Here is a 15950-nt window from a genome sequence, read left to right as displayed (position 1 = left end):
AACCAACATACAAACACGGATAATTTTCTTACCATCAAGTTTCATAGTAGGTCGATTCACTATAATTTTTAAACTGACGGAGCCAAACGTCATCTGCTGAGCATAAATTTGCTATGTTACATACTTGTATGACGGAGACAACAAATGCGGGTGTCTCGGCCTTTTAAACAGTGTGCGAATAAAGTCGAAACGTTTTAATGGCGAGTACAATAGTATATAATTGCGAAAATTACGAAATTCTTCTCGCAGATAAATTTAATAATTATTACTGTAGAAAAAAAAAATGACGTGTTACCTACGTATAAAAAACAGTATGGAATAAACGCGGTTTCGTGTCGTTTTGCTGTTTTCGTTCTCCAATCAAGTAATAAAGATAAGCTGTTCGGTCGTTACCGAAACCGTAATCGTCCATAGGTTATAGACTATATAGTAAAAATAATGTATAAATATTTTATTTTAAGAGTCGCGAGAATTCGCGATTAATATTTTTGAGTTATTACAAAATTAAAATTATTTATTATTTATAAAGACGTAATGGCGAATGTATTAAATTGTAGACTGTCAAACCGTTGAATTCACTTTATTTATACGTTTCGCTTTGTAATAAATTGGAAATTGTGATTTTTTGTAGTTTATTAATAACGTAAATTATTTAAAGAGCGTATTCCGTTTCTGTAAATAATTGTTTTTGTGCTGATGACTTAAAAATGTATTAGTGATGAATTCCTTGGAGGATTTTAAAAGGACGCGGTCCGCCTCTTGCTCGAGCTTGTTAGTTTTACAATTTGGTGTGTAGAAAACAGTTTATAATTGAATGTCGATAAATGCGCTCAAATTTAATGTCGTTCACTGGACGTAAAAATTAATATTTATGAACCTAAAGTTATTTTACTGATGACGTAATCTTAAAAATCGTATATTAATTTAATTTCATCTGACGTCTATTAAATGTTTAGGTAATGTTTTATCAGTTTTTTTTCGAATATATTCAATTTATTTATGACTGCAAAGCCATGAGTATGTTTAAGTTTATCAGGCATCCATGTTGAGACCTTAAATATATTCGATGTTTAAAAAATTTATATTGTTTTCTCTTTTCTATTAACTAAAAAAAAATTGTAGTTCACTTTAAAAATACGAAGTTAAGTAATACTTTTGAAATGGTTTAAGATATCTAAGTATATAATATATATATTTATATATCTGTAAAATAAATAAATCAAATGAATCCCTCTGTATATTTTACTTTTAAGTCGTTCTTTTCTTTCCCCATCGATTTATAAAATTACATATAGTTGCAATGTAATTTATATTTGTGATATTTACAGGTGTTCACTTTGCACCAAGAGTAACGTGATACATTATTAAATATAACAAAAAATGTAACATACTATACAGAAACACAAATGCGGTACACTTGAGAAAATATGAAAAATTAATCTTAATCGGCTTAAACCTATGACGGCGAATAATTGATTCATAACGAGTATGATCAGAAATTGTAAAGTATAATATTTTAAAATTTTTATTCTGTCGATATTTATCACATATAAAAGTTTTTTTTTTATAGATAATATATAGTCTTAAATATTTAAAGTTTTATGACTTCACTCCTCTGACTGACACTTAAAAAGATTATTGACTCGATAAAAAATACTAATCCGTCGATATTCAAAATTGTATATTTATCGATAATTTTAGAAAAGTTTTCTGCTTCTGATTTTAAAATTCTCAAAATAAATTTTTATTGAAAAATAAAAATCAAAAACTTTTCGAAATAACAAATGTTGAAAATCAAATAAATCACACACTGCAGCATATATATTACTTATATAGAATGTCTAGTTGTGTTAGTTTTCGGCAACTATACTCGTCAACTAACTTACTATGCTTTTAAGTATCGTATTACCATTTTAATGAATAACGAAAATTTCAATTTCAAAAAATGTTTGCATATTATATTATTAAATCTTAAAATTTGTCATTTAAGAAATATAAGAACACAGGAAAATATAATTTATTTTTAGTCTAATCAAATCAAAAACAAACTATCATTAAAATCCAGTTAATTGAGCGATTAATGACTTGATTAACTGTATAAAATAATTATTTTCCAAAATCTAACTAAAAAAAATACTGATTATAAAAAAAAATCGTTGGAATAAACATACATTTATAATTTACTTATATATAGTATAATTATACCGCATAGAGTACTAACTTTATTTATTATCTTAAAAACGTATTATTTATCAGCTGGAGCTTATCTTTTAAGATCGACTAAAGTCATATACATTTGTTTGGAAGATTATTGGTGTCAAAGATATTGCATAACGAATAGTATACTCAAAATATACAAATTCATTTCACCAATTATAGCTATAAATATTAAATATATTGTACTAATATTACGCAATGTACCTAATAAATTCCTATAATTTTGTTTGATTAGGTAATTTTTCAATTTATTTATAAACATGACGTTTTTAATTTTTAATTTGAAAAGTTTAAGCCACTCCTTTCTCATTGTGCTATAGAACAAGTAAAACGTTGATTTAAAAAAATTCCTAATTTATATGAAAAACAATAATTATTGTGTCCATATCTATACTGTTCTGCACACACAATCATTATATAATATATATATTATTATAAAATATTGATATAATCATCATTTATGGCCCGATAAATATGGAAAATATATGTATTTATATTTTATACCATTTTATTATACAGGGTTTATTGTTTAATATTATTCTTTTATTACGAAAATTTACTATTATTTATTTCTCATAGTCAAGAAATAATGTATCGCAAAAAATAATGTTTAATATTACGTCCGCGGTTAGATAATCGCGAGCATCATATTACATATTATTATTATAAAAAAACCACGTCCCCAGTTTTCTTCATTCAATTTTTTTTTATATGAAAAATACTCGTAAAAAGGCGATTTCATAAAAATTATTATAATATGTTCTGGAAATATCGCTGGAACGAGAAAATAAAAAAAAAATGGTTATCAGACAACATTTAAAAAGGTCAGTTGAAAAAATTAAATTACGACCACAAAATCAGAATAAAAAAAAAACTCACTGTATATTTATTGTTTATTTAATTTCTGATAATATTTCATTATTACACCAAATACTTGTGTTTGAGTAACAGTAGTTCTAGAAATAATTCAAGCGATTATATCATATCGCTTAGTTCATTCTGTATATCAAATCGTGAAATTCGTGTATGTATATATATATTCATTTCTGAAGCCTTATAGTCGCAACTTCTCAAGTTTCTTGACATAACAAAAAAAAACTTCTAAGAACGCTTTGAATTATTAGCCATTGCATTTTACGTGGTATAATACATAGTATACTATAGTGTGCGAGGTGATGATAGCAATTTCGTTGCTTTTTAAGTATTTTTTTTTTTTTTTTTTTGTTTACTTGTTTGTTGTTTTACAATTTTAATTGTATTAGCGAGAGGTTGCAGTAATGGATAGAAGCGATCTTGCTAAGAAAATAATCGTTTATAACGTAATAACCAAAAAAAAGCTTAAAGTGATTCAAAAATCTTTATACAATTTCAAAAAATAAAGATACGGTGCGAGGAGCGGTGTGAAGTAAAATATAGTCTTAAAACAATATCAAGTTTTGATAGTTATAGTTAAATAGTTTTTTTTTTTGTATTGATCTTAAAAACATCGACAACAAAGGCCATTAGTTATATACAGATTATGATATATTAGATACATAAGTTTGACTATTTTATCTTTACAAGGATATTATATTATATAGGTCTTGAATTTTATGGTTGCTGAGTTATATCAATTAGTCATCGGATAAAGATTTTTGAATCATTCTGAACATTAAAACGATTTATTTACCATTTTTCTTATGTTAAAAACCATTACTCTTAATATTTTACCCATAAAAGTTGTACTTATCTCATTTTTTTTATATTTCAGTATATGATTTCTCGGATCACACATACATTATTATTTATTTCTCCCTCCTTAGGATTCCAGAACATTTTTCCATTTAAACATCACGTTTATAATAATTTGATTCGTGTACTTTCATGGTGTATTGTTAATTTTTGTTTTATACTTTTAGTTATTTATATAAATGTATACGTAAATATGGAATCAAACACAATTTGTTAGATTTTTATTAGAACTAAATTTATCTATTTAAAATGTATAGAACAGAGCTTATTATAGTATATTGAAGTGTATTATTATTCTTTTCTTGATAGCATCAATATGCATTCTCTACTTCGATCAGTTAATATTAATTAACTGATTATTAAAAAAAATATATATATTTTTATAAATATATGTAATAAAAATAATGTAATTTTTACCCTCTTTTTTGCATACTTTTCAATTTTCATAACACATCATATTTTTTAGATATTAAATAAACTCTAAAAATTAACTTTTTCAAGGCCAATAAATGTTTTCTCATTCCTACTTATAATACATTACATCGGTACCACCATTAACCTTTTTTTAATTATTTTTTTTCCGCGAAACCTGCTGGAAATTGATTTTACATTAAGTCCACCCGGCCAAATATCGTTTGTTATATGTACTAATGTAAATTATAGTTGTTTGATTTCTCTATGCAGTGTTGACCGCACTGCAGATTAAACTTTTAAAATATTAAAAATTTTTAAATTAAAAATATGGCCAACTTTTTTTTGTCTATTCTGGTTTTTAAATTTCGTGTAGCTTAGGTGCCATATCGGTCTAGTACCAGCTATAGGTATTTGCAAATCACTATCTTCTTTCTCACGCTGACCCAGGATGTCTTCTACCATTTGAATAAAAGTGCCTTTGGCCAATGCTTCTTCGAACCTGCAACTTGTTTCTCTATTATTATTGATAGATAATATAAAAGGTCAAAAAACACCCTGTCGTCTAGAATTTCTTTTTTTCGGTAATATTAGACTAATGGGAGCCGAGCCACACAACAATTCGCCAACAATCGCCTTGAAAAATGTCCATGAGCATTGTGCATTAATACGCCGCCTGTTGAAACAGTGATGTATACTTCAACTACTCAGATAGCTTCAGCTCGCTGAACTCTAACCATGCTGTTTCGGGTTTAGGAAGTTTGGCATTACTGACATTTACTAAACCACCTATCTCATGTTTTCGGTGTGAAACTATAGGTCCAAACACCCCAAGTTATGAGCTTACAGATTAGATAGGATTAATGATCTATTGCTAAATATAGATATATGATATATGAATATTCGTCAATTGTTCGCCGGAAATAGTTTGCGCGACAGTTGTTCGCACATAAATTATTCACAAGTTCCATATTCATATATTATTAATTCAAAATAGGTCTACAAATAGGTAGCAATCATTTAAAACGTCTATAAATTAAATTTTATATAATATAGTCTTACACGTATAAATAATTGATAAATAAATTAATACATAAAAAAGTAAAATAAATTTTAATTAAATATTTTTGTCGGATAGAAGAACGTGAGCACAAGGGATTACATTTGAATTATATACAGCGGTGAGTGGTATATAATTGTTTGAATGGAATGGGTGAACAAGCAAAAGTTCCATTACAAAACCAATAATAAAGGCAATTATTTATCAACTCTAAACTCTTTTTTTTCAAAAATAATAAAATTCTTTTTGTATTCGATCCATTATTAAAAAGAAGAAAATCGTCATCAACTGTCGTTTTTTAAAATTTCTCAGGAATATTAAAATTAAAGTTTAAAGGAGTTACAGGAACATTTAAATTTGACAAACACGTTGTATTGTTCTTTTTAAACGAAGTTATGCTGCGGACACTGCAGTTACCCAGAACATAAAAAAAAGGAAGGACATTTAATGTCGAGTATAATTTTCGAATTATTATTTTTTTATCGAACAATTTTTGTATTTTTTTATTATTTTCGGCAAACAATTAACGTGTTATACCATATATAATATACGTATAAGATTTACCTACGTCTTTTTCTCGTAGATACTGATAAAAATATCATAATAAACTTAAAATCAAAATGTTTTCACTATACGTAATGATTTTTTATAAGCCGTAAATATAAGCAAATCGATTGCAAGTAATTTTTAACTATAAAAATGTTATTGATGTATATGATGAAAATTGTTTGTTTTTCGTATTAGTCTTACAAGTTTTCTCAAATTATCGTTTGTAAGAGTATATAAATCATAATACGATTTATACCCATACTTACATAACACACACACACACACATATATAGTAGTACAAGAATAACAAATAAAAAATTCTTAAACATAAAATAACGTATATTCGTGTTGGTGATTTGTTCTTTAGTTTTCAAATATCTATAAATGTGGGTACATCGTCTGAGAATTGAAAATTGCAAATAACCGTAGAATAATTTGTCGAAAAATCTGAGAATTCTTACTGCAGTGGTACCTTATCTGGCTGTATAAGGCTGCGCATCGTCGTAAATATTTAGTGAGTATAATAATATGTTAAATCTGACCCCTTTCCTATACACCACTGGATATCGTACGAAGCGATACGTGAGCGCGTACATTATTCTAATAGAGTTATGTATACCGTTCGATAAACAGTAATAATTTGTAACGATCGTATAACGGCGTAGGTACCCGAGACGATGGTATACACATACATCATTATAGTGTATATAGATATACTTGTTATACCTAAACGTATGTACGTCCAAAGTCAATATATTATTACAAGTCTTGTATATAGAATAGCCAACCTGTCTAGACGGTTGATCGACTGTTTGATGTATAATACGCGTATAGTGCATTGTTATGTCGCTTTTGGTAGTGACACTCCACACGCGCATATCTACATAATAATATTATATTATCGTGTCAACACGCACACACACACGTGCGCACACACACTGACGGTAGTACGAGTGATAGATATGCCATCGAAGATAAGTGCAGCAATGCCGGCAATTCGTTAACGTCCACGACACTGTGCATTCTTCCGTCCATAGATAATATGTATTATTATTTTGTCTGTTGACCCAATAAACAATATACTTTTCCACTTTGCGTAATAGGTATTTTGAACATAATATATTCACCGAAATTGACGGATTATGACAAATCAACTTATATCAGATTTATTGTGTGTTGTGTACATATTAATATATTATAAAATTTATTAGCTGTATTATTCGACTTTGATAACAACTACAAAATGGGCAATCTGACTGCGTGGATAGTAAAAAGTGCGTTTTACCAATTATAACAGTGGCGTAAGTATCGGGGAGGGGGGGGGTCAAATGCTGAGGTCCCACTGCCACAGACCCCAGCAAAACTAATAATATCTTATTTTCGTATTTGATAATAAATGTTGAAATCACATTATTTTAATTTTTAATGTATGGATCAAATTTCACAAAATACAGACTACTAACTACTAAGTACTAATACATTAAAATGTATAAAATACCTATACGTATATATACGTACATTATGTCATAATAGTATTAATAAAATATAATACAATAATTAATGAGCATTATAATGTAGAAAAAAGGGTATATTTTGTACATTTCCGAAAAAACACTGAATTTTTCGGAAAAATTGGAAACATTAGGTTTCATTCAAAATTTCCGGAAAAAATGGTTTTAACGAAAAAAAAAAATTTTCTTATTACCTACTTGACATTTTTTACTTATTAATGCCGAGACTGTTTTATATTGGCATCAGTAGTCAAAGTAACATCAGAAAGATGGTGAAAAAAATCATCAAAAGTGATCATGAATATTTTTCATCATATGACATGTAATGGTTAAGTTATAACCACTACTGATGCAATTGTAAAATGCAACGTCCGGGTAATTAAGCAATTATAATATTCCAGTAGCCAATACCAGTCTTGCGTTTTAGATATGGCAAGTTTGGAACTAAAAGAGTGATCGACTAGTGGTGGCCTACGACCCGATAGTTCTAGTTCGGCAAGACGTAAAATACATATCGGTGACTTATATGGGGAGTTTCTGTGACGAAAGTTCAGGAAAGAAGGCATATAAGCTCTGTGACACTGACAATGCTGTCTGTCTGCATAGATGACCGTTGTGCGTCGCGCGTCGTTCGGAACCGTTTAGAGCAGTCCATAAGATATTCAGGTATCCAACATAAAGGTAAATCTGTGTTTGTAGTGTGCTTATAGGCTGGTGTCTTAAGAATTTACAATATTTTCATTTTGGCTCAGGCTCTGGGGAAAAAATGTTTTTTTCCGACATTTTTCGGGAAATTTTGTTGAAAAATATGTATAGAATTGACAATTCGCGTCATGTCCATTATTATTGGATTTTCTTAATTTTATTTACAAAAACCTAGGAATTTGTTAATATTACCTCATTTTTTCTAATCAACAATTTATCGACTTCCCAACATTTTTTCACAACAATAAGCGTAAGAAACTTAAATTTGGGCACCTTCACTAAAAGTGACACTGGGGCCCTAGTTGACCTAGTTGCGCCACTGAATTATAGGCAGAAATAAATAAATAAAAAATATATATGAAAATGATTTTAACATTATCAATAAAGAATAATAAGACATTGTATTCTATAATTCTCAGCCATACATTTTTTTTTTTTTGTGATAATAGCTGTTACCTTTGTTTTTAGTTTTACAATGCATTAATTTTTCGGGATACACATCATTTTTGAATTTTTTACGATTAATGTATGATATATATATTGTATATTGTTTTTATAAAAAAAAACATGAATTTTTATACAAGGTTCCATCTAACTTGATAAAAATTAAAAATTTGAATATCCAAAGTTATGATTATTTTTATAAGCGTTTAAAGATTAAGTGTTAAGGGATTCGTCAAAACTAAAAATTAAAAATCAGAAAATTTACTTTTTTTTCACCATGACAACATTTTCAAATTGCGACTATGTGTATATTATATGTATATGTAGGAACACTGCAAACTTCAAGTCCTATATTATAATATAAATTATGATAATACCATTGAGAAATATTTCGATTAATATATTATTATAATATTTATTAGCTTTGTCATTAGAATAAATCTTTTACTATTTAACCTAATCGTATACTCTTTGGAGATCAGACTATTTAATCATGCGTGACTGATTCTTCAGTTATTGGTTGTTCGAAATAATTTGTAATTCAATGTTTAAAGTGCCTAGAAACAATTTTTTTTTTCAGTAGATTAACCCTTTTCTTTCCTATTTTAAATTTGTATATGCAAACCATGACTATTTAGGGCCTTAGGGGTTAAACGATGTGAAAATTGATAATTACTGATTTATGATTGAGCTTTGAATTAAAAATACATACGTCATCTTATCAATCCTTCCTGTATTACATACGTTACATAATTAAAAAATTATCAGTCACTGTATTCTCTGTTTTATTTTTTACTAAGTAGTTCAGTTACTACACTACAAGCCATTGTATTTAGTGTCAATTTTATATTATAGTATAACAAAGATAAATAATTTCATAAATTATTCATTAATTGATTGATTTCCTTCGATCTAAATTTACCTGTTTATTTAATGTTACCAAAATACTATAATTTTATTAAATTACTCGTGTATTATATTATAGGCATTATAATAATATGTGCCAGCCATTGATCAACAGGTATTTACATATTATAATATCTTGTTGGAAAAAATAATGTTCAATTCAAGGAATTGAAACACTTGTGATACTTATTCTGTACAATTAAAGACTTAAAGAGCAATATAAATCTTTTAATTTTCTAAATTCATCTACTTCTCGTTTGAAATTATTTGGTTAAATACGACCACTTACGAATTTTTTTGGAAAATCTCTTCCCATCGAAAAACGTGTTTTTGAAATTTGGCATTTTCCCACCCCCTTCAAAAACGAATAATGGCTTTTTCCAAAATAACTATCTATTATTACAAATTTGACTTTAAGGTGATATGATGTAAATTTATGAAAAAAATGTATAGCTGGGGCTGGAGAAACGTACGTTTTTCGTAGGTTTTTATTATTACTATTACTTATATTATTATTACAACTACTTTATATCTATACGCGTAATTCATCTGATCTTAAACTTCATTAGACTAATATTTAACGCAAGCCATCAAAGACACTATAGCGCTATTCTATCAATTATAAACGATGAAACTTTAGTACGTAAACAATAAATTACGACATAAAAGCAATATCAGCTATACTACACATTTTTGAACAGGTGTATTTACTCATCGTACAGTTTATAATGATACGTACATTTTAAATAAAAATAGCATAATGGTTCTTCAGTAGTAGGAATCATAACATAAAAATTACATTTTATTTTGTTTTAATAAAATAATATTATATTTATATAAGTAAAATATTTTATCTTTATGCATGAACTGTATTCTATTTAAAAATATAAATTCACTTTTCGTTAATACGAGTTAAATTAGTATTTTTTTACAATTAACTTCAAAATAAATGATTATATGTTCACTTAACTTGAGTTAGTTATTTCATTAACTTTTTCATATTTGAATTTTTTACAACCTGACATATAATAATTATAATCAAATAGTTAATATGCAAACACTTTTTTTTAATAGATATAAAAATGTATTGTCTTGAATATCATAATAAACTTTATTTATCTATGACAAATTAACAATTTTTGCAAAATCAAATAAACCATAAAATTGAGTAAATAATAACTCTTAAGTTAATAATAATAATTATTATATCACATACTATAGTATTATGCTATAATGATGTATAGTTTTGTAATTATATCAAAAAGCTATGACACGAATTTGGCTAACCTATAGTCCGTATGTGATTTGCGTAAAAGTCTGATTTTAAAATATATACATATAATACTATAACAGATAGGCTATAGGTAAGTACTTAGGGTACTTCTAGTTGTATAATAATAAATAACAATTATACATAAGTATAAGTATATTATTGTATTGTTAGTTACGTGTTGTGTTAATCGCTAACGATCGTCATTGTTTTTATTTTCGCTCAATAAACGATTATTGTGTTTATAAACCTGCCTAAATAGCTATATATTTTAATCATATATAATTTAAATCATTAATAATAAATTGAAAAATTGAAAAATTTAGTACCATCTGAAACGTATTAAACTCGTCTCCTCTTTCGACTGATTTCTATAAAAATTATGACTACGCTAAAAATATACGAGTCTATTACACAACGCATTAATAGAAAAAATTGACACATCCTGTCGACAATATAACTTATTTTATATCACACTGATGCTTTGTGTACATAATAAGTATATTTTAAACAATAATTATATTATGTTCTTGTTCTAGTCAATTAAAACATAGAGAAACATTCTAGAATAATAAGTAGTATAAAAATAAAAGGACATTTTTAATTTGCTTATATTATTATACGTTATGATTTTTTACATTTAACAACTTAATATAGCAATTTACAATGACTTAAGTACTTATAAAGAGGAGCTATAAACATTTAAAACTATGATAAGTCAGGTATATACCGTAAAATATTGGTCAACAATATTTCGTTCGTCTAAACTTTAAATACTTATAACTAATAAATTACTTGTCCCAAAGTTAAATTGTATACATCAAAATTCTCCAAATAATATATATTCTACTTCAAAAATACAAAATCAAAAATAAATATTGAAATTTAAAAAAGTAAATAATGATAACAATGGAAAAAAGTAATTTTTTTTCGAAAATGTTGTTTTCTGATTACTTACAATAATTATGTTCTAGAAATATTTTTATAAACATTACTGTTTTCTGAGATAAAATAATGAATAATGATTAATGAGTGTATTACATTAAGTGGATAAAGTATTCTCAAATACCAAGGCGAGTAGGTATAATAAGTAAACGAAAACAATTAACTTGAGATATTATTAAGTTAAATCATTGTTAAGAATAATATGCATCAAAATAATAAATAAATATTATTTTTAACTTAAAAAGCTTAAATTTAATATGGAGAGAAATATTAACTTGGTTAAAAAAATACAATTATTTTTTTTTTTATCACCTCCCAAATTACACATAATAAAGTGATTATAAAAATTGTATTTATTAGTAGTAAATATTACGATTTCATTCATCTCCAATCTCCCTTTTTATCGCACTTAATACTAACTTAACCTTTAAATTTAGTACATAATTATTATAATATGTTTTGTGTCGACTTAATTATTACGTTTATTGGAGTATTAGTTATCATTTCTAAATGAAAATCATCGTATACACGAATTCAGAATGGTGTTAGAATATTGATTAATTGGTTTGAACTACAGTGTTAAAGATAAGTATAATACGTAATTTTACTTTTACGTAATATTTATATATTTTATTAAATAGAGTATTAGAATAAGCCAAGTTATTAAGATGAATACATATAGATACAACTTGGCTTCAACTTTTTAATCAGTCAATTAGTCCCACTTTAATTCTAATGTTAAAAAACGCGTTGATATTTTATTATTATTTCTAGTTTAACTGCGTATTCGTTTAAGGTCACTTAAGGAAGCTTTTATACTCAGATGCTATTAGCTTACTGCATATTTTAAAGTATTATAATTATTGTCCGTCCGTACCAACCTATGTTTGGGAAACATAATATTGAGAAGACAATATTATTGACTTTACACACTCTCGCAATTATTATTTATTTTAGTTATAATTAAATATTACTTATTATAATATGCCAGTGCAACTAATATTATTATATAGTATTTTTTCCTTTCATTAAAGTACAATACTTATAATCAACAGTTTTATTCTATAAAAATTATATAAAATACCAACAATAATAATATAGATAGTGCATTAACATTGTCTAAAATGACTTTCATTAATGAAACAAATAATTATTAAATACGTCGGAAATCAATTTACTTATATATGTACTTACCAACTTAAACAAAACGAAAATTTAATTTGTTGGATAATATAATATTTTATTCTCTTTTGACGATATAAGCATTTATACATTGTTTCATAATATTATACAATTTAACTAAACATATTTTTATAGAAATGAAATCATTTCCATAACCTTTTACATTTTATTCACTTTAATGTAGTTATCGAGATTCATAATTTATGATTAAAGTCATAACTCATAGTAAATATGAAAATAAAAGATAAAACAGCTATTTAGTAATTACAATTTGCTATTACAAGCGACATTAATATTATTTATTTATTTATTAACGAGTTATCTTTATGCCAAACATTCAATCATTGAGTAGATAATTATTAATTAGTAATAATTACTCAAGCAAATTAATTGATTATTTAAAGAACTCCGTTGACATCTGACGAAATAATAATGCGTACTTATAATCAGTGATGGTTATAATATAATAAGACCGAGTAATTAATTGATGTACAAATTAAAAATATAATATTTTGTTTAGATTAATATTTAATGTTTTTTAATGTTTAATATAGTTCTTAAAGTGTGAACTTTTTTGAATAATATTCTAAAACGTGTTTCCATCTAACGTTAAACCTTGAAAAATAGATTTTAAAGATGTCAAATAATTATTATATTTGCAATTTTGAGACATGGTTTAAAGTCAAATATATTTTGATATTTTATGATTATTATTAATAATCATAAGTAAATCTATATAATTATATTTTATAACATTTACCTACTATAAGTTTTCACATTTATTTTCTAAATTTGATGACAATAAAATTGTACACCAATATTTAATATCAGTATGGTATTGTACCTATAACAGGTTATATAAACAATACAATTAAACATCTAATTAATTTCCAAGTTATAAATCATAAATAGGTAGAAATGTAGATAACATCCATAAAATAATTGATGAAAATATCAATAGGTTATCTTATCATGATTAATGGTTACCAATATGAATAGCAGAATAGCTATGTATTTATTATGTTTTGTATGAAAACAACTACAATAACCTACCAAACTTATAAATTTTCTCAACATTTATAGATTTTTAGTACAGTTAAAATAATAACCTATTTCATATTCAATTTATTACAATATTGCACGAAATAAAAGTTTTCCAATCGGTATAGATTGTTCAATACGTTGTTAGTAGTACTGGATTTAACGAGACACTGGCATTCCCAACCTGTGGTCCACAGAAGTTTCCAATCGGCCCGGCTAATAAAAATGTAAAATCACAAATTAATAAGACATTCTTTTTAAATAATAATACTTTAGACTAAAAAATAGGGGTCGTTGAAAGTATACATGACATACATGGCTCACGGTATAAATATTGTGACCTGACCTTAAAAAAAAGTTGGTACGCCTAGTGTAAAGGGTTTAATGTACCGGGGCCACAAGGTTAAGTTTATTTTAAAGGGCTCAGGTTGATGTCTTAGAATTTTTAACTTTGTTAAGTGATTATAATTATTAAGAATAATAAATAATGGTAAAAAAAGTATTTTAATAAATAATCCGAGCGCGTTTATTTTATAAACTCAGTTTTTTCCTTACTTGTTAATTGTGACTCGATTTAAATCAACACATATGTATAGTCAAATGAGGTAGCTACCTAGATGAAATGTTTAATTTTTTTAATTCATCTTCACTTTTATCAAATACCATTGAAATAATATAATTGATGCATTGCATAACTTGTAAATGGTAATTTTTTTTTGAGGGACTTCAATATTAGTTGTTGCACCCTAACCACCCTTATATAGGGCCTATTCCACATGTTAATGTCCATGCACGGACCACTTAACGTGTCACCATAAAAAATACACAACAGGGCCACACGGTAGCCACAAATTAAATTTTTAATATATTATATTAAGTGCCTGCAGTGACGAATTTAGGCCGGAGATATTCATACCCTTAAAGTATGACTGAGTCAGAAGTGCAGTTGTTTTATCGTTACATAAAAAAAAACCACTGGGCAAATATTTAATTTAATTTAACGAAAGCTTAAAAAGTTTGATTCGGCAATATTGTCATTTATAACTTTTAGAACGCCAGCTCCTTATAGGAATAAAATAATTTAAACCGAAAAAACTAAACGTGAAAAAACAACACACGTTCAATCCATGAATTGTACCGATATATACATTCTTCCGATTAAATGCGATTAATTAAGAGCTCGTTGCATTAATATATAAAATATGCGGCGTGTCTAGAAACTTTCGAAACTATTAATTTTTAGCGAGAGTCGCTCGTTCGTAGGTACATATGGCGTTATTAAAAAAAAACTTATTTAACGAATACTGTTAAACTTATCGGTTATATTATGGCGGTGAATATTCCTGAAAGTTATAATGATTGTAACACACTATGTTATATTATGCACATTTTGTATACATAGCGTAGCCACCGCACAAATATTGGGTTTGTAAACTTTCTAGACACTGCACGGTTCAACAGTATAAACTGCTGTTTACATTTAACTAAAATCAAACGATTTATTTTTCTTTTAGTTTACGATCAAATTCCGAGTAAAAATGTACATAATTTATTAAAATATACATCGTTAGAATAGTTCACTTGTGCACGTCATTCGATTCACACCACATAGTAGAGTAGTGTATTAAAGTTATTGTGCGTGGTGATTCAACAAGCATACTTAACCACAGGGATACGACTGCCGGAAAAATTCGGGAATATATTGGAAATAACTGTTTTATTCTCAGACCTTTGGAAAACACGGAAAGCTTGAAGAATATCAAAATAATACATTTCCTGAAATAAATCAGTTTACAGAAAATTAAAAAATTGTATTTACTATTTACGCTTAAAATAATCAAAGTATAAAAAAAAAATAGATAAGAAACCTATCATTTTCATTACACATTTATCAATACGGCGTACATAACATTATAGTATTAACAACTAAAATACTAACAAAGTAAATTAATGTGGTATTTTAATATTTCTATAATAA

The sequence above is a fragment of the Rhopalosiphum maidis genome, chromosome 3 (assembly GCF_003676215.2).
Source record: "Rhopalosiphum maidis isolate BTI-1 chromosome 3, ASM367621v3, whole genome shotgun sequence".
Taxonomy (NCBI): Eukaryota; Metazoa; Arthropoda; class Insecta; order Hemiptera; family Aphididae; genus Rhopalosiphum; species Rhopalosiphum maidis.
Note: the sequence above shows the minus strand (reverse complement) of the source record.